The following is a 24,981-nucleotide window of genomic DNA, read 5'->3' on the forward strand; positions in this document are numbered from 1 at the left end:
CTCTGTCCCAAAGGGACATTGCGGTCCCTAATTAGATAACCTCAATGAACCCCAAAATACATTAAAATAAGTATATTCTCACTAATAACAAGTGCACTTTTCTTGTAGAAAAAAAATGAGACCTTTTTGCTCAATATGTTGAAAATAATTCTTAAATGAAGTAAATGCTAGTACCATTATCTTGACATAATGATATGATATTAGGAATATTGACTTTTCAGGTTCTATCTAATCATTATGTGTTCTTGTTAAGTTGTGCTCATATGGTGAGAGCGAGAAACAGTCGTAGGATTCGTTGGATGCCGCAGTGTCCTGGCGCCGACTCCAGAACTAAACTGTGGCCTATCTATTCGGCAAGAGTGTCCCGAGCACACCCGCGTGACGTTAGTCAGCGGCGGCCAGCAGACAGATGGTCCGTGCGGGCGAGGAGCTCGGACGGCGGAGGTAAACAAACCTGCGATTTGGGGATTAGACGGTCGGATGGAGAGAATTGTTGGACGGAGGCAGTGAGTCATGAGAGACGTGAACATGAACTCCGCTAACAGACTGCAAGAACACCAGCAGATGACAACTCCAAAGGAACGAGAGACGTCTCGTATGAAGCAACCTTACAAAGACGAATGCACAAAACCCAAAAGCAGTGAATTAGGCACGTTGGGTAAATAGTCAATAAAAACAGAATACAATGATTTGCTAATTCTTTTCAACTTATATTCAATTGAATAGACTGCAAAGACAAGATATTTAATGTTTTTTTTTTGCAAATAATCATTCCCTTTAGAATTTAATGGCAGCAACACATTGCCAAAAAGTTGGCACAGGGGCATTTTTACCACTGTGTTACATGGCCTTTCCTTTTAACAACACTCAGTAAACGTTTGGGAACTGAGGAGACACTTTTTTGAGGTGGAATTCTTTCCCATTCTTGCTTGATGTACAGCTTAAGTTGTTCAACAGTCCGGGGGTCTCCGTTGTGGTATTTTAGACTTCATATTGCGCCACACATTTTCAATGGGAGACAGGTCTGGACTACAGGCAGGCCAGTCTAGTACCCGCACTCTTTTACTATGAAGCCACGCTGTTGTAACATGTGGCTTGGCATTGTCTTGCTGAAATAAGCAGGGGCGTCCATGATAACGTTGCTTGGATGGCAACATATGTTGCTCCAAAACCTGTATTTACCTTTCAGCATTAATGGCGCCTTCACAGATGTGTAAGTTACCCATGCCTTGGGCACTAATACACCCCCATACCATCACAGATGCTGGCTTTTCAACTTTGCGCCTGCAACAATCCGGATGGTTCTTTTCCTCTTTGGTCCGGAGGACACGACGTCCACAGTTTCCAAAAAACAATTTGAAATGTGGACTCGTCAGACCACAGAACACTTTTCCACTTTACATCAGTCCATCTTAGATGAGCTCGGGCCCAGCGAAGCCAGCGGCGTTTCTGGGTGTTGTTGATAAATGGCTTTGGCTTTGCATAGTAGAGTTTTAACTTGCACTTACAGACGTAGCGACGAACTGTAGTTACTGACAGTGGTTTTCTGAAGTGTTCCTGAGCCCATGTGGGGATATCCTTTACACACTGTTGTCGCTTTTTGATGCAGTACCGCCTGAGGGATCCAAAGTCACGGGCTTAGCCGCTTACGTGCAGTTATTTCCCCAGATTCTCTGAACCTTTTGATGATATTACGGAGCGTAGATGGTGAAATCCCTAAATTCCTTGCAATAGCTCATTGATAAATGTTGTTCTTAAACTGTTGGACAATTTGCTCACGCATTTGTTAACAAAGTGGTGACCCTCGCCCCATCCTTGTTTGTGAATGACTGAGCATTTCATGGAAGCTGCTTTTATACCCAATCATGGCACCCACCTGTTCCCAATTAGCCTGTTCACCTGTAGGATGTTCCAAATAAGTGTTTGATGAGCATTCCTCAGCTTTCTGTCTTTTTTGCCACTTGTGCCAGCTTTTTTGTTTTGTTTTTTCAACTTACAAATGGGTTTCACTATGTAAAGCGCTTTGAGTCACTAGAGAAAAAGCGCTATATAAATATAATTCACTTCACTTGGTATCGGATTGATACCCAAATTTGTGGTATCATCCAAAACTAATGTAAAGTGTCCAAACAACAGAAGAATAAGTGATTATTACATTTTAACAGAAGTGTAGATAGAACATGTTAAAAGAGAAAGTAAGCAGATATTAACAGTAAATGAACAAGTAGATTAATAATTCATTTTCTACCACTTGTCCTTAATAATGTTGACAAAATAATAGATTGGAAAATGACACAATATGTTACTGCATATGTCAGCAGCTAAATTAGGAGCCTTTGTTTGTTTACTTACTACTAAAAGACAAGTTGTCTTGTATGTTCTCTATTTTATTTAACCTTCGTCTTGTGTTAGGGTCGGCACCGACCCGTTTTAGTTTTTAAATGCATAAAAGAACCACATAAAAATTATTATTTTTTTGCATCAAGGGTTTTTTACTTTGTCAGGAACCTCTATTTCAACAAAATGAAACTTGTTTTTTTTCCCCACTAAATTATAAAATGCTCTGGTTGAAATGATGACCTTGGTGTTGTTAAGGTCTGTTCCGACCCATTTATAAAAACAAGGTTATAAAGCAATAATTAGAGGCAAAACTGAACACACTGACAGCCAGCTCCTCTCCCAATCATGTGAGCTTTAAGGGATTCTCATTTTACTCTGTTATCAAGTACAAAAACAAACAAAGACGTGCATGTCCATACATGTGAGGTCAATTCAGTATAGAGTTAGTGACTTGCAGAGTGCACATCTCCAATTTGCAGCATGCAAAAATGAAAAAAAAATTTACAGTGAGAGAAGTTCTGCATAACATTTTTGGTGAAAATGAGGGAGAGGACACAGGTTCATTTTACCATTTTTTAAAATTGAAATCGAGGGGTATACTGACAGAAGGGCCCAATGGCCCACACCAAAAATATTAAAACCAATATTTTCATGGATAAGGAAGCCTAACAAGGTAACCAAGAGATGAGAAACAAATTGGATGATGATACCGTATTTCCTTGAATTGGCGCAGGGAATATAGTATTTGCACGTCTAGAATTACTGCCGGGTCAAACTCGTTTCTCAAAATAATTAACGCATGCTTGGCCTTATCGCCGGTTTATTATTGAAGCCGGATCAAATTCGTTTTGCAAAATATTAATTTTATTATCGCATGTCTATAATTTTCGCCGGGTCAAACTCGTTTCGCAAAATATTTAGCATATGGCTAGAACTTCCACCGGGTCAAATTCGTTACGTCACGAGTGAAGCATCTGTCCTCATTTTCAAAATGGAGGAAGCTGCTTTCAGTAGTTTACAATCGCACAAAGGAAAAAAGATAAAGAGCTTTTCAGTAGGATTTAAGGTCCAAGCTATTGAATACCGGTACAGTATGCTAAAGAGAACAGTAAGCAGCTATGTTTTATTAATATACCGTAGCTGCGTGTGTGAAATACTATATAAGTCATTAAATGATTCCCGCCTCCTGGTGGTAGAGGGCGCTGCCGCGCTAGTGATCCTTCTTGCGACTTCCGGTACTGCAGAAGAAGTGAACACACGCAGCAAGAGATTTTTTTTTTTTCCTCTGCCTGAACTTTTAACATGGAGGATTACATACCGGTATCTAAAATAAAACAGTTTTCTAAACTGGACTTTCAATCGAAGCAGGAGGTAATAATTAAAGTAATATCTCCATCGAAACAGAGACTTTTAAAACTGAATAAAGAAAATAAGGAAGACTTCTATAAACAAGTTATCGATGCTTTTGGTCAGAAGGAGCTGCAAATGGACTCCATTTATAAGTACAGGTAAGACCATAATAACGTTTTTTTAAATTAAATGTGCTTTTCATGATGGTATGCTTACATCACACTCAAAGCGCACGCCTAAATTTTATGGATTCCTTTTGGTAAACGCCGGAGTGAGAAGAGGTTTTAAAATAATTACCGCATGCACGGCCATCCCGCCGGTTTCCGGTAAACGCAGGTGTGACAGGAGGTTTTAAATTAATTAACGCCCCTGCGGCTATTCAAGGAAATACGGTAATTGTTTTTAGTGTATTTTACAGCTGATTTAAGACATGGGTCAAAACCGACCCGTTAACATAAGAGATGGTAACAGAAAACTAACACAAGAGGAAGGTTAAGGACACACTTGCAATAAGAAACATATGTTTATTGTACCGTAAGATTTTTTTGTTAAAATAAAGCCAATAATGCAAGTTTTTTTGGTCCCCTTTATTTAGAAAAGTATCAAAGTATCAAAATACATTTTGGTACCGGTACCAAAATATTGGTATTGGGAGTTTACTATGAAGCATACCTGTTTTCTTGGCAAAATTGCAACATTACTTTGAGACAGTTTGCGTCCGCTCTGAGTGCTGACCTGACTGCTTGTTTCCCGTCCAAGTGTTTGAGCCGGACGTGAAGTCACATGCAACAAAGGTATTGAAATGAGTCGGTGCCTGTCAAAGTACCAAATTCGGTACACGAGATCTTTGAGGTGGTACTCGGTGTGAAACAAATGATGAATTTAAAGCCTTGAGGGTTGAAATAAACATCCCATAAGGTAAAATAGAAGAAGTGTGTTACTTGGCAGTCTTTAAGTCACAATTCTCATTTCCAGCCCGGGCTGGAAGAAGCAAGACGAAGCGCGGCGGCTCATTGCTTTCATGTTTGACCTTTTTAAAAATGGAGGTTAAGTTCAGCCAGGGGCCACACAATGCCTCTGCAAAGGTTGCCAGATCATAATACCCCGCCCAGCCAGGCACAAGTCGTACGCCGCACGCACTTTTAAGCGCTCCTGACGGACGACCTCTAACGCCGCTTGAGTTGGGAGAGATTTACGGGAGTGCACGCAGGCATGAAGCCATAAACACGTGCACTCGCACACCTGGGGTCCAGGCCCAGTGCGGGAAGTGCATCACGTTATGCTTCCTAATGGGGCGGAAGTGATGTGACGTCACATGATCACACACACACACACACATTCTTGTATTTCTTACCTTCTTGAGCCCTCGGAAAAATGCCTACCTCTTTAGGACCAGCTTTTCTAGATATATAAAGATGTGTATTTACAACATTAATAATATATACATCCTATGCAAATATAATAAACGCTTGTGAAAAATGAGTTGGAATTTCACAAGAAAAAGGTCACAATTTCACAAGAAAAACTTAGAATTTTGGCAGTATTATAATAAAAGTCGTAGTTTTACTCAACGCAAGTCAAAATTTTACAAGAAAAACGGAACATTTGTGCAGTGTTATGATAAAAGTTGGAATTTTACTCAACAGTCGCAGCTTTACAGGAAAAGCAAAACATTTGGGCAATTTCATGGAAAGTCGTCATTTTACTCGACAAAAGTCACAATTTTATAAGAAAACTAACATTTTGGCAATGTTATAATAATAATCGGAGTTTTACTTGGCAAAATTATGACAAAAGTCATAATTGTGCTCAAAAAAAGTCACTATTTTACAAGAACACAACAATTGGCAATATTGTGATGAAAGTCAGAATTTGATATGACAAATGTCACCATTTTGCAATAAAAAGTAATCATTTTACATTGAAAAAAAGTAATAATTTTACATTAAAAAGTAATAATTTTACATTAAAAATAATCTTACATAAAAAAGTAATAATTTTACGAGAAAATATTGCAGTATTACAGAAACGGAAAGAATATGAGAAATTGTTCCCAATTTTATAAGAAAAAAGTCGACACATTGTGAGCAAAAGACTGCTTTTAGTTAATTGTGTATTTATTTAATTGTATGTTTGTAATTGGTTTTTAATCCTGACGACTTGTCCAGGGTGTACACCACCTTCCGCCCGAATGCAGCTGAGATAGGCTCCAGTACCCCCCGCGACCCCAAAAGGGACAAGCGGTAGAAAATGGATGGATGGATTATTTCAAGTTATTACAGTATGTCTCTATATACATATTTATTTATTTTTTTGTAGTTAATTTTGGCTAAAGGGAGCACATTTCAATTTCTTACACACACTTGTTATTACATATGTTGACCAGAGGGGGAGCACTTAAAATTTTTACACACACTTGTTATTTCATATGTCATATTTTTGAGCATCTTGTGTAATGTTCTATATTTTCAATGAACATATAAAATGTTGGTGTTGTTTACTTGAGTCATATTGCAGTCTACACGTATCTCTTATATGTGACTGCCATCATATTGCAGTCTACTTGTATCTTATGTGTGACTGCCATCATATTGCAGTCTACACGTATCTCTTGTGTGACTGCCATCATATTGCAGTATATAAGTATTATTTACTTTTTTTTTTCCTTAGAATAACGGCGAGCTTGCAGGTATTTTATTTAAATGCGCAACCATGCAAATGAAAATATGGCAGCTCTCCGCCCCCATCATCTCCACGGCAACAAGGGTGTCCTCAAAGTCGGCGTTTCTTTGAGAAATGACTGAAAAGAGCTTTGAACGGAAGCACAAAACGCCGCCGCGTCTAATTAATCTCACGCCGCCGGAAGATGGCCGCTTTGTACCTGATGTGTGAATGTTTGGTCTTTTGTCGCAGGCTCGAGCGCGGTGTAGTCGTTTGTCATCATAATGGATTTGCTCCTCTTTGTTGGAACATTTTTCCTTCCATGGGGCATTAAACTAAGGCACATCTTTATAATGTTTTTAATGACCCATTAGGACGAGTCTATTAGATTTCAATATTATATTTGGTCAACTTTCCTCATTCATTTTTCATGCTATATCATTTCTGGCACTTGTTACCGTAAGTCTTCTAATACGCGTGCACCCCAAAAGTGTCTAAATCGGTTAACATGACTTTCAACTAGAGATGTCCAATAATGGCTTTTTTGCCGATATCCGATATTCCGATTTTGTCCAACTCTTAATTACCGATTCCGATATCAACCGATACCGATATATACAGTCGTGGAATTAACACATTATTAAGCCTAATTTTGTTGTGATGCCCCGCTGGATGTATTAAACAATGTAACTTTACCATGAATTGATTAACTTATTCGGGTGTTACCATTTAGTGGTCAATTGTACGGAATATGTACTGTACTGTGCAAACTACTAATACAAGTTTCAATCAATCAATCAAAAACAAGGTTTTCCAAAATAAGAGAAGAAATTCAACTCCAGTTATGGAAAAAAGTGCCAACATGGCACTGCCATATTTATTATTGAAGTCACAAAGTGCATTATTTGTTTTAACATGCCTCAAAACAGCAGCTTGGAATTTGGGACATGCTCTCCCTGAGATAATCCTAATACCCACTACAACTATAAAAAAAAAAAAAAACTTTGACTTTCACAAAGTGCATTATTTTTATTTATTTTTTAAACATGCCTCAAAACAACAGCTACAAAAACAATGAAGGCAAACAGCTTCAGTCCAGAGTATACTAGAGCAGTGGTCCCCAACCACCGGGCCACGGCCCGGTACCGGTCCGTGGATTGATTGGTACCGGGCCGCACAAGAAGTGTGTATATATATATATATATATATATATATATATGTATATATATATATATATATATATATATATATATATATATATATATATATATATATATATATATTTTTTTTTTATTTATTTTTTTTTAAATTATTATTATTTTTTAAATTTATTTATTTATTCATTTTTATATTTATTTACCGGTACCGGTCCGTGGATTGATTGGTACCGGGCCGCACAAGAAGTGTATATATATATATATATATATATATATATATATATATATATATATATATATATATATATATACATATATATATATACATATATATATATATATATATATATATATATATATATACATATATATATACATATATATATATATATATATATACATATATATATACATATATATATATATATATATATACATATATATATATATATACATATATATATATATATATATATATATACATATATATATACATATATATATATACATATATACATATATATACATATATATACATATATATATATATATATATATATATATACATATATATATACATATATATATATACATATATACATATATATACATATATATACATATATATATATATATATATATATATATATATATATATATATATATATTTTAATTTTTTTTTAAAAAATTTTTTTTAAATTTATTTATTTATTTATTTTTATTTTTTATTAAATCAACATAAAAAAACACAAGATACACTTACAATTAGTGCACCAACCCAAAAAACCTCCCTCCCTCATTTACACTCATTCGCGCAAAAGGGTTGTTTCTTTCTGTTATTAATATTTCATATTATATATCAATACAGTCTGCAGGGATACAGTCCGTAAGCACACATGATTGTATTTTTTTATGACAAAAAAAACTAAAATACCATACCCCCCCGGGACAAATTTTCAAGCGTTGACTGGTCCGCGGTTACAAAAAGGTTGGGGACCACTTAGGGCTGCAACAACTAATCGATTAAATCGAATAAAATCTATTATAAAAATAGTTGCCGATTAATTTAGTCATCGATTTGTTGGATCTATGCTATGCGCATGCACAGAGGCTTTTTAAATTTTTTTATTTATTTATTTTTATTTTTATTTTTTTTAATAAACCTTTATTTATAAACAGCAGAGAAACAATAATCAAAATAAGTATGGTGCCAGTATGCTGTTTTTTTTTCAATAAAATACTGGATAGGATAGAAATGTAGTTTGTCTCTTTTATCCGATTATTAATCGATTAATCGAAGTAATAATCGACAGATTGATCGATTATCAAATTAATCGTTAGTTGCAGCCCTAGGATAACTGTACTAGAGCATACTTGCCAACCTTGAGACCTCCGAATTTGTGTATATTGTAGCGTCCCGGAAGAGTTAGTGCTGCAAGGGGTTCTGGGTATTTGTTCTGTTGTGTTTATGTTGTGTTACGGTGTGGATGTTCTCCCGAAATGTGTTTGTCATTCTTGTTTGGTGTGGGTTCACAGTGTGGCGCATATTTGTAACAGTGTTAAAGTTGTTTATACGTCCACCCTCAGTGTGACCTGTATGGCTGTTGACCAAGTATGCCTTGCATTCACTTGTGTGTAAAAGCCACATATATTATGTGACTGGGCCGGCATGCTGTTTGTATGGAGGAAAAGCGGCCGTGACGACAGGTTGTAGAGGACGCTAAAGGCACGCCCCCAATATTGTTGTCCGGGTGGAAATCGGGAGAATGGTTGCCCTGGGAGATTTTCGGGAGGGGCACTGAAATTCGAGAGTCTCCCGGGAAAAATCGGGAGGTCGAAACCGATACCGATAATTTCCGATATTACATTTTAAAGCATTTATCGCAGGGGTGTCCTAACTTTTTCCACTGAGGGCCACACACGGAAATATTTAAGCATACGGGGGCCATTTTGATATTTTTCATTTTCAAACCATAACAAAATATATAGATTTTTTTTTTTTAACCTTTAGTGCTCCCGGGGACCAGTCAAGGGTCAAAGGTCTCATGTTATGTTAAAAATAAGTCTATTATTATTTTTTACAGTATATCTCTATATCAACTTCAGGTTGATATCAAGTAAAAAAAACAGGTTTTATGCCTTTTCTGTCAAAGACAACTTTGTTTTTTATAGTAAAACTGAAATATGCTGTATTTAGTAATTAGAGCCCTAAAAGATCAATAAAGCAGGACACCATCGATTTTAATTCTTTAATATTTTTGAGTAATCACAGTGAAAAGTTAAATAAAATCCCACTAAATATATTTGTGATCCAAAAGGTCCCCCACTCATAAAGTGATACATTTTTATCAGTTTGTTTTTTTTACTTTTCACACTTAAATTACAAGATCAACTTCAGATATATCTGTCGATTTTACGTTTGAATTATTATTTTGTTTGTTTTATACTCTTTTGTCAAATAAAACGTTGATGTTTTTATATGGCAACCACACAATATATGCAATATTTTTTCCATATAAAACATTTTAAAGTGACATTTTTAAAGTAATAATTCATTGTAACATAGATTTTTTTTCTTTTTTTTCTTTTTTTCTCTCGAGCAATGGCAAAAAAAATAAAAAATAAACAAAGACAAAAGAAAAAAAAACAGCCTGCATGGCAGCTTTGTGTCAACATTGCAACTTTTTCTCGTTAGATTGCACCTCATTCCACTGTTTTAAAATATTTTTTGTATTTTTTGCAATACTATCAATTTTGCAGTTTTTGCAGAACGTGTGGGGGGCCGGTAAACGATTAGCTGCGGACCGCAAATGGCCCCCGGGCCGCACTTTGGACACCTGATTTATCGGCATCTCTACTTTTCAACCTCGCAGGACTCTATTATATTAAAGAATATCCTCTCAAATTCAAAATCCTCTTTAGGATACAAAAATGCTGTTGTGCATTTGACCAATTGTGTGATGAGAATTTGCTCCAAAAAAAAAAGTGGAGCAAATGAGCAAATGCCAGAGAAGAGCTTAAAAGGCCTGAAGAGGATCAAGTGATTTTTGGTGATTACCTTCCTGTTGAGCAAACTTCCTCCACGTGTTCAAATCCCTGGTTGACGTTGACTTCACCGCTAATTCTCTTCCCAGGACTAAAAAAAAAAAAAGAGAAGCAATTTCTCATGCTGCTAATCCCCCGCGTGAGCGTCATGCATGTACAACTAATCCTGCGAGATGGAAAAATGTAGTTATGGCAGATGATAGTTCCGTAATGGGGGGGATCTTCTTCTGCTTGAGTGCGGACTTTGTTTGGACCATTCTTAGTTGTTCTTCACTCGTGTAGTAAACACTTTCATGTTAAAATGCTGAACAGATGTTTATTGGGATAAGGTAAACATCTGTTCAGTATTTTAACATAAAAGTGTTTGATTGTGAGCCATTAAAAGCCACAAAATGCAACGGGTCCATCAGACCCACAAACGCTGGCTGAGTAACAACAATATGAACATTACACAAGGGTTAACTATATCTACCGACATTAGACTTTTTAGACCTATTTTTGCAATAAAATATTCATGTGAGTGCAAAAACGTTGTACAAGAAACTGAATGGCATGACGGACTAATTTGTTATGCGCATCCAAGCAACGTTACCATGGACGCCCCTGCTTATTTCAGCAAGACAATGCCAAGCCACGTGTTACAACAGCGTGGCTTCGTGGTAAAAGAGTGCGGGTACTAGACTGGCCTGCCTGTAGTCCAGACCTGTCTCCCATTGAAAATGTGTGGCGCATTATGAAGCCTAAAATACCACAACAGAGACCCCCGGACTGTTGAACAACTTAAGCTGTACTGTAGATCAGTGTTTTTCAACCACTGTGAAATTTTGCAACTTCACCTAATTGGTCCAAAAAATCCATCCATCCATCCATTTTCTACCGCTTGTCCCTTTTTTGGGGTCGCGTGGGGTGCTGGAGCCTATCTCAGCTGCATTCGGGCGGAAGGCGGTGTACACCCTGGACAAGTCGCCACCTCATCGCAGGGCCAAATATTTTTTGCAAATCAATAATTATAATAATGTGCCGTTGTCTAGTGCAGTGTTTTTCAACCTTTTTTGGTATGTAAAAGGTCCCATCCATCAATTTTCTACCGCTTGTCCCTTTTGGGGTATGTAACGCTTAAACCAAAAATGAACAAAAGGCAAATACCGCTAGGAAAAGGCACTGAAGCATGGCTATGCAAAACAAAAGTAAAACTGAACTGGCTACAAAGTAAACAAAAACAGAATGCTGGACGACAGCAAAAACTTACAGCGTGTGGAGCAGGGAGACGGCGTCCACAAAGTACGTCCGTACATGACACGACAATCAACAGTGTCCCCACAAAGAAGGATAGCGTACGCACAACTTAAATAGTCTTGATTGCGAAAACAAAGCAGGTGCGGGCAATAGCACTCAAAGGAAGGCAAACGGGAAGGGTCACCAAATTAACAGCGCAAGACAGAAACTAAAGCACTACACATATAAGGGATGGCTATGCAAAACAAAAGTAAAACTAAACTGGCTACAAAGTAAACAAAAACAGAATGCTGGACGACAGCAAAAACTTACAGCGTGTGGAACAGGGGACGGCGTCCACAAAGTATGTCCGTACATGACACGACAATCAAGAGTGTCCCCACAAAGAAGGATAGCGTACGCACAACTTAAATAGTCTTGATTGCGAAAACAAAGCAGGTGCGGGCAATAGCACTCAAAGGAAGGCAAACGGGTAGGGTCACCAAATTAACAGCGCAAGACAGAAACTAAAGCACTACACACAGGAAACAACAACAAACTCAAAATAAGGCATGACAACCTGGTGGAGTTTCATTTTTCAACCTTTTCTGCCGGTGGTATGCCTCCGTATTTTTTTTAATGAAAAAAATGTGCCTTGGCTCAAAAAAGGTTGAAAAATAATACAATAAATAAAAAATAAATAAACATTGAAAAACACTGCTGTAGATTAACCACGATCAAAGTATTGGACAGGACGTCGGAAATGTGTAAATAAAGTTGTACTTTATATAAGAAAAAAAATGGGCATACAAAACGGTACAAAACAATCCTTTTATCTCGTTATCTGTCGTTCATTCATTCACCCGTAGGCTTAGTAATGCGCAATCTCAACAACCACAATTCACCTGCTCCCGCTCTTTTTTAACATCCGGTTTGCCGCAAGGAATAGTGGAACATGCAGTATCTTAGTTAACCCTTTGTTAGGCTATGAAGTAGAAAACAACTCGGTGTCAGTGTTGTCAGGTTCAAACACTGATGACATCTATTAAACAAGACAAGAAGCAACGAATTAAACAGAGACAGAATTCAATTTGGCTCAGTTTGAGGAGAGACGCATGGACACTGAACCCTTGTCTCTGCACGCTCTGCCAAAAGATTGCACGCCTCCTTCTTTTATTTGGACCTTCCCTGACCACATGGCCACAGCTAGTTTCTAAGGGTCGTAAACAGTTCACAGAAAAGGTCGGTTCAAAAAAAGAGGTCCCAAAAGAGTTCAAAAAGAGATTCGTAAAACAGTTCAAAAAGAGGTTCGTAAAACAGTGGAAAAAGGAGGTTCAAAAAGAGGTCGTCTGGAAATTGGGCAGATCCTGCCTTATCTCCGCTTTGTAGTTCTTGGGTTAAAACAATATCTTTCTGTTGATTACAATACATCAGGGATGTCCAAAGTGCGGCCCGCAGGTCATTTTTTAACGGCCCCACGGCCCATTTTAAAATACTATTTAAAAAAAATGTAAAACATAAAAAGTGGTACGAAAGACCAAACAGGTGAAATGTAACAAGAAAATGTTGCAATGTTTACTCTAATAACACAAAGCTGCCATGCAGGCTGTTTCTTTCTTTAAAAAATAATAATGAATCAAAATCAATGTTATTTTGAATTATTGATCTATTCAAGGCTCCGATTACGTCACATTAAATATTGCACTTTGAGATATTTTTTTGGGAAAATGTTGCATATTTTGTGTTTGCCATATAAAAAATGTAGCTGTTTTTTTTTTTTTTTTAAAGAAGGGCCTAAAACGAACAAACAAACATATACAACAATACAACTTATAAATGACGGATAGATCTGAAGTTGATCTTGAGATTATTGTGTTAAAAGTAAACAGTAAAAAAAATGTATAATTTATTTTTTAACACTTTAATGAGTAGGACCCTTTTGGTTCCCCAATAATTTTTGTGTGATTTGTTTTTAAGTGTCATCGCTCAAAAAATAATAATGAATTAAAATCAATGGTGTTATGAGTTATTGACCTTTTTAAGGCTCCAATTATTATATAATCTCAAATATTCCACTTAAAATTGTTTTTGGGTGAAAATATTGCATATTTTGTGTTTTTTCCATTAAAAAATAGGGTTTTCTTTGACAAAAAGAGCATACGACTTAAATCTTTAAAAACGTTATATTGACAGATAGACCTAATGTTGATCTATGGATTTAAAACTTGAATAATAATAAAAATAATAATGCTGAATAATGACCCATTTTTTATATTTTTTTTAACAAAACCCTTTGGGGTCCCTGGGATCAAGCCTGAGTGGAGGCCTAAATGTGTATTTTTTTATACATATATTGTATTGGTTTTTAAAATTAAAAAAAATATCAAAATGGCCCCCGTTTGCTTTGATTTTTCAGTGTGCGGCCCTCGGTGGAAAAAGTTTGGACACCCCTGCACTACATGAAAGAAACAAACACCTTCATGTTGCTTCCCCCCTTACACAGTGGAGTTTTACAAGCCTTCTTCTTGGTAGGTTTCAAAGACAGCTTTTGGTCTTCTCGCTGGGAACTCATTTCAACACAACGTTTTTGTGATAACTTAGATACAAATTATTCTAACAAGTGTTTCTCAAATAATCAATATCAAATACATGTATAAATCAAATCAATTCCCTTTTAGCTCTTTTTAACTGTAAATAATTATAGATTAATTTATCAGCTATGTGACAGGAGACAGCGAATGAGCGTCGTCAACAGTGTTGTCCAATTGTTGACTTAAAACAGGCATTGGTTTTTTTTTTTTAGTAATGTTTACTGAATATTTTTGTTTAAATGATTATCCTAAATTCAAATAATTTCCACACAGGGGGAATTTACTGTTAGTTGAAAATTGCTTGAGTATTTAAAACAAGATAAGAAAGAGATACAATTTGGAGATTCTTCATCTTTGCATTACAGTTTTATTTTTTTACAAGAAAATCTTGAATATATGATTGAATGTGATTTTGGTTTTAATCTGTAACATGATTTCTTACATTTCAAAAACATTAGCCTATTTCATATTTCATTAATTGCTAATTATATCACAAACTTTAAAAAATAACTGCAGCTTCTTGCAATTCGGATTTGACTGTTAATTGGAAAGCCCTAATATTTAATTATTATTATATATAATATATAGTTATTATTATATATAATATTTAATTTATTTTTCATATTTATGTTATTTATTTTAATTGGACTTTTATTATATATTGACCATAATAAATGTGGTATAAATGGTCTGTATTTGTCTTGTGATTTGTCTTAAATAATAACAATAGTAATAATATTTTTGACTGACAAAAAATTGCCAATAAGAAATTATTGGTATCGGTATCGGTATCGATGAAAATGCAAGAAAAAGTATCGGTATCGTATCGAATCCTAAAAGTGTGGTATCGCCCATCCCTAGTTCTAACCCAAGGGTCGGCAACCTTTACCACTCAAAGAGCCATTTTGGCAAGTTTCACAAATTAAAGAAAATAATGGGAGCCACAAAAAAAAGTATGCAAAGTATGAATGATCGTCACACATGAACTATACAGCCCATAAGTTACAACATGCACATCAAGCAAGAATGGGAAAGAATTCCACCTGAAAAGCTTAAAAAATTGGTCTCCTCAGTTCCCAAACATTTACTGAGTGTTGTTAAAAGGAAAGGCCATGTAACACAGTAGTATAAATGCCCGTGTGCCAACTTTTTTGCAATGTGTTGCTGCCATTAAATTCCAAGTTGATGATTATTTGCACACAAAAAAAAGTTAATTAAACTTGTTTACTTTCCAGTGTGGCTCTGAAACTGCGTCACAGTGGTGTTGTTAGTGTGAGGCGTTTTTTTTTCTTTTTTTCTCGTCGTTGAAACCTTCAGTTGTGAGAACATGTGTTCCCGATAAGAGCGGCGCTGAAAGATCCCCACTGTTCACTCCCACTCGGCTGCAGAGCGCGCACACACACACACACACACACACACACACACACACAAGCACGGGCATGCCGGCGTGGGCAAAACAAACACCCCGTTCCCTTCACAGCTGCAGCTTCTGATTGGCCTTTTCCAGTGAAAACACAACTCGGTGCAAATTATGATGGCCGACGAGTGGAATTCCAAAGAATTGCTTAGAGGGAGACGTTATACACGAATAGAAGGCATCCTCACTATATTAAAATCCATAAAAAGTACCCCTTAAAAGGTTTGCTTGTCTGCATGGAGAGAGACATGTGTACTCTTACTGTCAGGTTCAAACACTGATGACATCTATTAAACAAGACAAGAGGCAAAGAATTAAACAGAGACAGAATTCAATTTGGACTCAATATATTGAGGAGAGTCGCCCGGACATTGTATCCTTCTACAATCTCCAGCACGCTCTGCCAAAAGATTGCATGCCTCCTTCTTTTATTTTGGACCCTCCCCGACCACTTGGCCGCCTTTTGTTTCCAAAGGACAAAGGTCGCAAAAAGTTCACAGAAAAGGTCGTAAACAATTCACAGGAAAGGTCAGTTCAAACAGAGTTCGTAAAATACTTCAAAAAGAGTTCGTAAAATAGTTCAAAAAGAGTTCGTAAAATACTTCAAGAAGAGTTCGTCTGGAAATTGGGCAGATCCTGCCGTCTGTCCGCTTTGAAGTCCTTGGGTTAGAACTATCTTTCTGTTGATTACCATACATGAGAGAAAACAGAAAACTAGGGATGTCCGATAATGGCTTTTTGCCGATATCCGATATTCCGATATTGTCCAACTCTATAATTACCGATACCGATATCAACCGATACCGATATATACAGTTGTGGAATTAACACATTATTATGCCTAATTTGGACAACCAGGTATGGTTAAAAAAATAATAAAATAAAATAAGATAAATAAATAAAAAAGAAAGAAAGTAAAACAATATAAAAACAGTTACATAGAAACTAGTACTTAATGAAAATGAGTACAATTAACTGTTAAAGGTTAGTACTATTAGTGGACCAGCAGCACGCACAATCATGTGTGCTTACGGACTGTATCCCTTGCAGACTGTATTGATGTATATTGATATATAATGTAGGAACCAGAATATTAATAACAGAAAGAAACAACCCTTTTGTGTGAGTTCCTAAAATAGTTCAAAAAGAGTTCCATAAAATAGTTCAAAAAGAGTTCGTAAAATAGTTCAAAAAGAGTTCCATAAAATAGTTCAAAAAGAGTTCGTAAAATACTTCAAAAAGAGTTCCATAAAATAGTTCATAGAGAGTTCGTAAAATACTTCAAAAAGAGTTAATAAAATACTTCTTAAAGAGTTCCATAAAATAGTTCAAAGACAGTTCGTAAAATACTTCAAAAAGAGTTCATCTGGAAATTGGGCAGATTCTGCCGTCTGTCCGCTTTGAAGTCCTTGGGTTAGAACAATATATTTCTGTTGATTACCATACATGAAAGAAAACCGAAAACAAGGGATGTCCGATATTCCGATATTGTCCAACTCTTTAATTACCGATACCGATATCAACCGATACCGATATCAACCGATACCGATACATACAGTCGTGGAATTAACACATTATTATGCCTAATTTGGACAACCATTTATGGTTAAAAAATAATAAAATAAAATAAGATAAATAAATAAAAAAGAAAGTAAAACAATATAAAAACAGTTGCATAGAAACTAGTAATTAATGAAAATGAGTCAAATTAACTGTTAAAGGTTAGTACTATTAATGGACCAGCAGCACGCACAATCATGTGTGCTTACGGACTGTATCCCTTGCAGACTGTATTGATATATATTGATATATAATGTAGGAACCAGAATATTAATAAAAGAAAGAAACAACCCTTTTGTGTGAGTTCGTAAAATAGTTAAAAAAGAGTTCCATAAAATAGTTCAAAAAGAGTTCGTAAAATACTTCAAAAAGAGTTCCATAAAATAGTTCAAAGAGAGTTCGTAAAATACTTCAAAAAGAGTTCATAAAATACTTCTTAAAGAGTTCCATAAAATAGTTCAAAGAGAGTTCGTAAAATACTTCAAAAAGAGTTCGTCTGGAAATTGGGCAGATCCTGCCGTCTGTCCGCTTTGAAGTCCTTGGGTTAGAACAATATATTTCTGTTGATTACCATACATGAAAGAAAACCGAAAACAAGGGATGTCCGATATTCCGATATTGTCCAACTCTTTAATTACCGATACCGATATCAACCGATACCGATAACAACCGATACCGATATATACAGTCGTGGAATTAACACATTATTATGCCTAATTTGGACAACCATTTATGGTTAAAAAATAATAAAATAAAATAAGATAAATAAATAAAAAAGAAAGTAAAACAATATAAAAACAGTTGCATAGAAACTGGTAATTAATGAAAATGAGTAAAATGAACTGTTAAAGGTTAGTACTATTAGTGGACCAGCAGCACGCACAATCATGTGTGCTTACGGACTGTATCCCTTGCAGACTGTATTGATATATATTGATATATAATGTAGGAACCAGAATATTAATAACAGAAAGAAACAACCCTTTTGTGTGAGTTCCTAAAATAGTTCAAAAAGAGTTCCATAAAATAGTTCAAAAAGAGTTCGTAAAATACTTCAAAAAGAGTTCCATAAATAGTTCAAAGAGAGTTCGTAAAATACTTCAAAAAGAGTTGATAAAATACTTCTTAAAGAGTTCCATAAAATAGTTCAAAGAGAGTTCGTAAAATACTTCAAAAAGAGTTCGTCTGGAAATTGGGCAGATCCTGCCGTCTGTCCGCTTTGAAGTCCTTGGGTTAGAACAATATATTTCTGTTGATTACCATACATGAAAGAAAACCGAAAACAAGGGATGTCCGATATTCCGATATTGTCCAACTCTTTAATTACCGATACCGATATCAACCGATACCGATAACAACCGATACCGATATATACAGTCGTGGAATTAACACATTATTATGCCTAATTTGGACAACCATTTATGGTTAAAAAATAATAAAATAAAATAAGATAAATAAATAAAAAAGAAAGTAAAACAATATAAAAACAGTTGCATAGAAACTAGTAATTAATGAAAATTAGTCAAATTAACTGTTAAAGGTTAGTACTATTAATGGACCAGCAGCACGCACAATCATGTGTGCTTACGGACTGTATCCCTTGCAGACTGTATTGATATATATTGATATATAATGTAGGAACCAGAATATTAATAACAGAAAGAAACAACCCTTTTGTGTGAGTTCGTAAAATAGTTCAAAAAGAGTTCCATAAAATAGTTCAAAAAGAGTTCGTAAAATACTTCAAAAAGAGTTAATAAAATACTTCTTAAAGAGTTCCATAAAATAGTTCAATGAGAGTTCGTAAAATACTTCAAAAAGAGTTCGTCTGGAAATTGGGCAGATTCTGCCGTCTGTCCGCTTTGAAGTCCTTGGGTTAGAACAATATATTTCTGTTGATTACCATACATGAAAGAAAACAGAAAACAAGGGATGTCCGATATTCCGATATTGTCCAACTCTTTAATTACCGATACCGATATCAACCGATACCGATACATACAGTCGTGGAATTAACACATTATTATGCCTAATTTGGACAACCAGGTATGGTTAAAAAATAATACAATATAATAAGATAAATAAATTAAAAAACATTTTCTTGAATAAAAAAGAAAGTAAAACAATATAAAAACAGTTACATAGAAACTAGTAATTAATGAAAATGAGTCAAATTAACTGTTAAAGGTTAGTAATATTAGTGGACCAGCAGCACGCACAATCATGTGTGCTTACGGACTGTATCCCTTGCAGACTGTATTGATATATATTGATATATAATGTAGGAACCAGAATATTAATAACAGAAAGAAACAACCCTTTTGTGTGAATAAGTGTAAATGGGGGAGGGAGGTTTTTTTGGTTGGTGCACTAATTGTAAGTGTATCTTGTGTTTTTTATGTTGATTTAATTTAAAAAAACACAAAAAAAACCCCACAAAAACGATACCGATAATAACAAAACCGATACCGATCATTTCCGATATTACATTTTAAAGCATTTATCTGCATCTCTACAGAAAACCCTTCATGTGGCTCTCCCCCTTACACAGTGGAGTTTTACGAGCCTTACTCTATGGTAGGCCTCAAAGACAGCCCCTGTCCTTTTGCCTGGAACTCATTTCAACACAAAGTTTTTTGTGATAACTTACAAACAATTATTCTAACACTTACCTTTGCTGAAATGCTTTTTTTTTTTTCCAGCGGTAGGTGACAAGTAAGCCAATTAGCCTTTTTAATTGCCTTGAAAAGTCGCTTTCCATCCGAGTAAAAATAACCTGGCCGCGACTTGTTATTTAAAGGTGACGTGTAAATAAATAGAGAGGCAAGGTTTGGTTCAAAGGGAGTTTTTTTTAAACTGGAGAGGGATGGAAAGAAGTGTTGAAAATATGAGAGAATGAATGACGGGAAGCCCAGCAGGATAGGTGGTGACTGCTAAAACATCCTCCGGTGGATTGCAGCCAGCAGGGAAAACATGTTGTGTTACAGTAAGTCATAAGAATACAAATATGAATAATATCCTTGGCATAGAAACTAGGATGTTGATTCATACGCAAACTGTCTTTCTGAATTATGATCGGCTTGCTGGAGGATTGTGCCAAATGTAGCTTGTATCACAGGATTAAGTAAACAAATGAACACAATTCAAAACAAACTATATATATCTGTTATACTGTATATTTATGTATTGAAATATTGATCATACAAAGCCAGTGAAGTTGGCACGTTCTGTAATTTGTGAATAAAAACAGAATACAATGATTTGCAAATCCTTTTCAACTCATATTCAATTGAATAGACTGCAAAGACAAGATATTTCATGTTGCAAATAATCATGAATTTAGGATTTAATGGCAGCATAAAAGTTGGCACAGGGGCATTTTTACCACTGTGTTACGTGGCCTTTCCTTTTAACAACACTCAGTAAACGTTTGGGAACTGAGGAGACACATTTTTTAAGCTTTTCAGGTGGAATTCTTTCCCATTCTTGCTTGATGTACAGCTTAAGTTGTTCAACAGTCCGGGGGTCTCCCTTGTGCTATTTTAGGCTTCTTATTGCGCCACACATTTTCAATGGGAGACAGGTCTGGACTACAGGCAGGCCAGTCTAGTACCCGCACTCTTTTACTACGAAGCCACGCTGTTGTAACACGTGGCTTGGCATTGTCTTGTTGAAATAAGCAGGGGCGTCCATGATAGCGTTGCTTGGATGGCAACATATGTTGCTCCAAAACCTGTATGTACCTTTCAGCATTAATGGCGCCTTCACAGATGTGTAAGTTACCCATGTCTTGGGCACTAATACACCCCCATACCATCACACATGCTGGCTTTTCAACTTTGCGCCTATAACAATCCGGATGGTTCTTTTACTCTTTGATCCGGACGACACGACGTCCACAGTTTCCAAAAACATTTGAAATGTGGACTCGTCAGACCACAGATCACTTTGACACTTTGTATCAGTCCATCTTAGATGAGCTCGGGCCCAGCGAAGCCGGCGGCGTTTCTGGGTGTTGTTGATAAATTGCTTTCGCTTTGCATAGTAGAGTTTTAACTTGCACTTACAGATGTAGCGACCAACTGTAGTTACTGACAGTGGTTTTCTGAAGTGGTCCGTAATATCATCGCTTACGTGCAGTGATTTCTCCAGATTCTCTGAACCTTTTGATGATATTACGGACCGTAGATGGTGAAATCCCTCAATTCCTTGCAATAGCTGGTTGAGAAATGTTGTTCTTAAACTGTTAAACAATTTGCTCACGCATTTGTTGACAAAGTGGTGACCCTCGCCCCATCCTTGTTTGTGAATGACTGAGCATTTCATGGAAGCTGCTTTTATACCCAATCATGGCACCCACCTGTTCCCAATTAGCCTGTTCAATGTTCCAAATAAGTGTTTGATGAGCATTCCTCAACTTTCTCAGTCTTTTTTGCCACTTGTGCCAGCTTTTTTGACACATGTTGCAGGCATCAAATTCCAAATGAGCTAATATTTGCAAAAAATAACAAAAGTTTTCCCGTTCGAACGTTAAGTATCTTGTCTTTGCAGTCTATTCAATTGTAAATAAGGTGAAAAGGATTTTTAAATCATTGTATTCTGTTTTTATTTACCATTTACACAACGTGCCAACTTCACCGATTTTGGGGTTTGTACATTAAAAAATGTAATGATCATACTGTATGTGTTTCCTTTCTGAAAGTGTATCCATAATTGGGTTCATTTGAAATTAATAAGTTAGTTTATTTGCATTTATAGTTAATCATTTGTGGGCACTTCAGCAGACTTTTTTCTGCCTTCATATAACAAAAACAAAAAAAAATCACAAGCTTAATTGCTCATTTTGTTATTCCACAAAAAAATGACAAAGTGGCACAAATGTGTGTAGAGTGCATATTTTTATTCCAAACAGCGTGTAAATGGCAGCGCTTTTAAATAACAAGGTGGTTACAATCTGGCATTTAAGAAAAATGGCACTCAATGATGACAAAGACAGAATCTCAAGAATCTTTGAAATATCAAAGAAGACTTCTTTTCAATAATGTGTATTTTAATGAGTGACTATTAGAGTCAGAACTTCTTCATTTCACAAGAAATCTGGCGTTCATTTTCTGTGCATGTTCCTTATTTATTGGCGTGTGTGTGTGTGTGTGTGTGTGTGTGTGTGTGTGTGTGTGTGTGTGTGTGTGTGTGTGTGTGTGTGTGTGTGTGTGTGTGTGTGTGTGTGTGTGTGTGTGTGTGCGTGTGCGTGCGCGCGCCCGCGTGTACTGGGAGAGGAGGTGATGGCAATATTTGGTCAGATGTAAATGTCTTGTTATTTTGGAGATGTAAATGTCTTTTTGTTGTTATTTTGGAGATGTAAATGTCTTGTTGTTGTTTTGGAGATGTAAATGTCTTTTTGTTGTTGTTTTGGAGATGTAAATGTCTTTTTGTTGTTGTTTTGGAGATGTAAATGTCTTTCTGTTGTTGTTTTGGAGATGTAAATGTCTTTCTGTTGTTGTTTTGGAGATGTAAATGTCTTTTTGTTGTTGTTTTGGAGATGTAAATGTCTTTCTGTTGTTGTTTTGGAGATGTAAATGTCTTTTTGTTGTTGTTTTGGAAATGTAAATGTCTTGTTGTTGTTGTTTTGGAGATGTAAATGTCTTCTTCTTGTTGTTTTGGAGATGTAAATGTCTTGTTGTGGTTGTTGTTGTTTTGGAGATGTAAATGTCTTGTTGTTGTTTTTGGAGATGTAAATGTCTTGTTGTTGTTTTTGGAGATGTAAATGTCTTATTGTTGTTGTTTTGGAGATGTAAAATGTCTTGTTGTTTTTGGAGATGTAAATGTGTTGTTGTTTTGGAGATGTAAATGTGTTGTTGTTTTGGAGATGTAAATGTGTTGTTGTTTTGGAGATGTAAATGTCTTCTCGTTGTTGTTTTTGGAGATGTAAATGTATTTTTGTTGTTTTTGGAGATGTAAATGTCTTACTGTTGTTGTTTTTGGAGATGTAAATGTCTTATTGTTGTTGTTTTGGAGATGTAAATGTCTTGTTGTTTTGGAGATGTAAATGTCTTATTGTTGTTGTTTTGGAGATGTAAATGTCTTATTGTTGTTGTTTTGGAGATGTAAATGTCTTGTTGTTTTGGAGATGTAAATGTCTTCTCGTTGTTGTTTTTGGAGATGTAAATGTCTTGTTGTTTTGGAGATGTAAATGTCTTATTGTTGTTGTTTTGGAGATGTAAATGTATTTTTGTTGTTGTTTTTGGAGATGTAAATGTCTTATTGTCTTTTGTTTTTGGAGATGTAAATGTCTTATTGTTGTTTTGGAGATGTAAATGTCTTCTTGTTGTTGTTTTGGATATGTAAATGTCTTCTTGTTTTGGAGATGTAAATGTATTATTGTTGTTGTTTTGGAAATGTAAATGTCTTGTTGTTGTTGTTTTGGAGATGTAAATGTCTTTCTGTTGTTGTTTTGGAGATGTAAATGTATTTTTGTTGTTGTTTTGTAGATGTAAATGTCTTCTTCTTGTTGTTTTGGTGATGTAAATGTCTTGTTGTTGTTGTTTTGGAGATGTAAATGTCTTCTTCTTGTTGTTTTGGAGATGTAAATGTCTTCTTCTTGTTGTTTTGGAGATGTAAATGTCTTGTTGTTGTTTTTGGAGATGTAAATGTCTTATTGTTGTTGTTTTGGAGATGTAAATGTCTTGTTGTTGTTTTTGGAGATGTAAATGTCTTATTGTTGTTGTTTTGGAGATGTAAAATGTCTTGTTGTTTTTGGAGATGTAAATGGGTTGTTGTTTTGGAGATGTAAATGTGTTGTTGTTTTGGAGATGTAAATGTCTTCTCGTTGTTGTTTTTGGAGATGTAAATGTATTTTTGTTGTTTTTGGAGATGTAAATGTCTTACTGTTGTTGTTTTTGGAGATGTAAATGTCTTTTTGTTGTTGTTTTGGAGATGTAAATGTCTTATTGTTGTGGTTTAGGAGATGTAAATGTCTTCTCGTTGTTGTTTTTGGAGATGTAAATGTCTTTTTGTTTTGGAGATGTAAATGTCTTATTGTTGTGGTTTAGGAGATGTAAATGTATTCTCGTTGTTGTTTTGGAGATGTAAATGTCTTCTTGTTGTTGTTTTGGAGATGTAAATGTATTATTGTTGTTGTTTTGGAAATGGAAATGTCTTGTTGTTGTTTTGGAGATGTAAAGGTAGTATTACAAGGAGTACATATGTATTTTTTTTCCCAAAATAGAAAGAAAGAATACATTTCGTAAGAAAAGTTACAGTACTTTATTGATACATACACTATCTTGCCAAAAGTATTTGGCCACCTGCCTTGACTCACATATGAACTTGAAGTGCCATCCCATTCCTAACCCATAGGGTTCAATATGATGTCGGTCCACCTTTTGCAGCTATTACAGCTTCAACTCTTCTGGGAAGGCTGTCCACAAGGTTGCGGAGTGTGTTTATAGGAATTTTCCACCATTCTTCCAAAAGCGCATTGGTGAGGTCACACACTGATGTTGGTGGAGAAGGCCTGGCTCTCAGTCTCTGTTCTAATTCATTCCAAAGGTGTTCTATCAGGTTCAGGTCAGGACTCTGTGCAGGCCAGTCAAGTTAATCCACACCGGACTATGTCATCCATGTATTTATGGACCTTGTCATGTTG

The 24,981-nt window shown here is 35.6% G+C and overlaps 1 protein-coding gene across 8 annotated transcripts in view; it reads left to right on the forward strand.

Moving 5' to 3' along the window:
- The window catches only part of hs3st1 (heparan sulfate (glucosamine) 3-O-sulfotransferase 1), a 362,702-nt gene that overhangs the window by 249,271 nt on the left and 88,450 nt on the right, over positions 1-24,981 (forward strand). The window contains exon 3 of one of the 8 annotated variants that reach the window (XR_009824840.1): positions 254-673. The exons of the other annotated variants lie outside the window; for them this stretch is intronic. The gene's annotated coding sequence lies outside the window, so the exon portion shown is untranslated. Of the gene's footprint in view, positions 1-253; positions 674-24,981 lie in introns of those variants that run through there. 8 annotated transcript variants of the gene reach the window in all.

This window comes from Entelurus aequoreus, linkage group LG28 (assembly GCF_033978785.1).
Source record: "Entelurus aequoreus isolate RoL-2023_Sb linkage group LG28, RoL_Eaeq_v1.1, whole genome shotgun sequence".
NCBI classification, from domain to species: Eukaryota; Metazoa; Chordata; class Actinopteri; order Syngnathiformes; family Syngnathidae; genus Entelurus; species Entelurus aequoreus.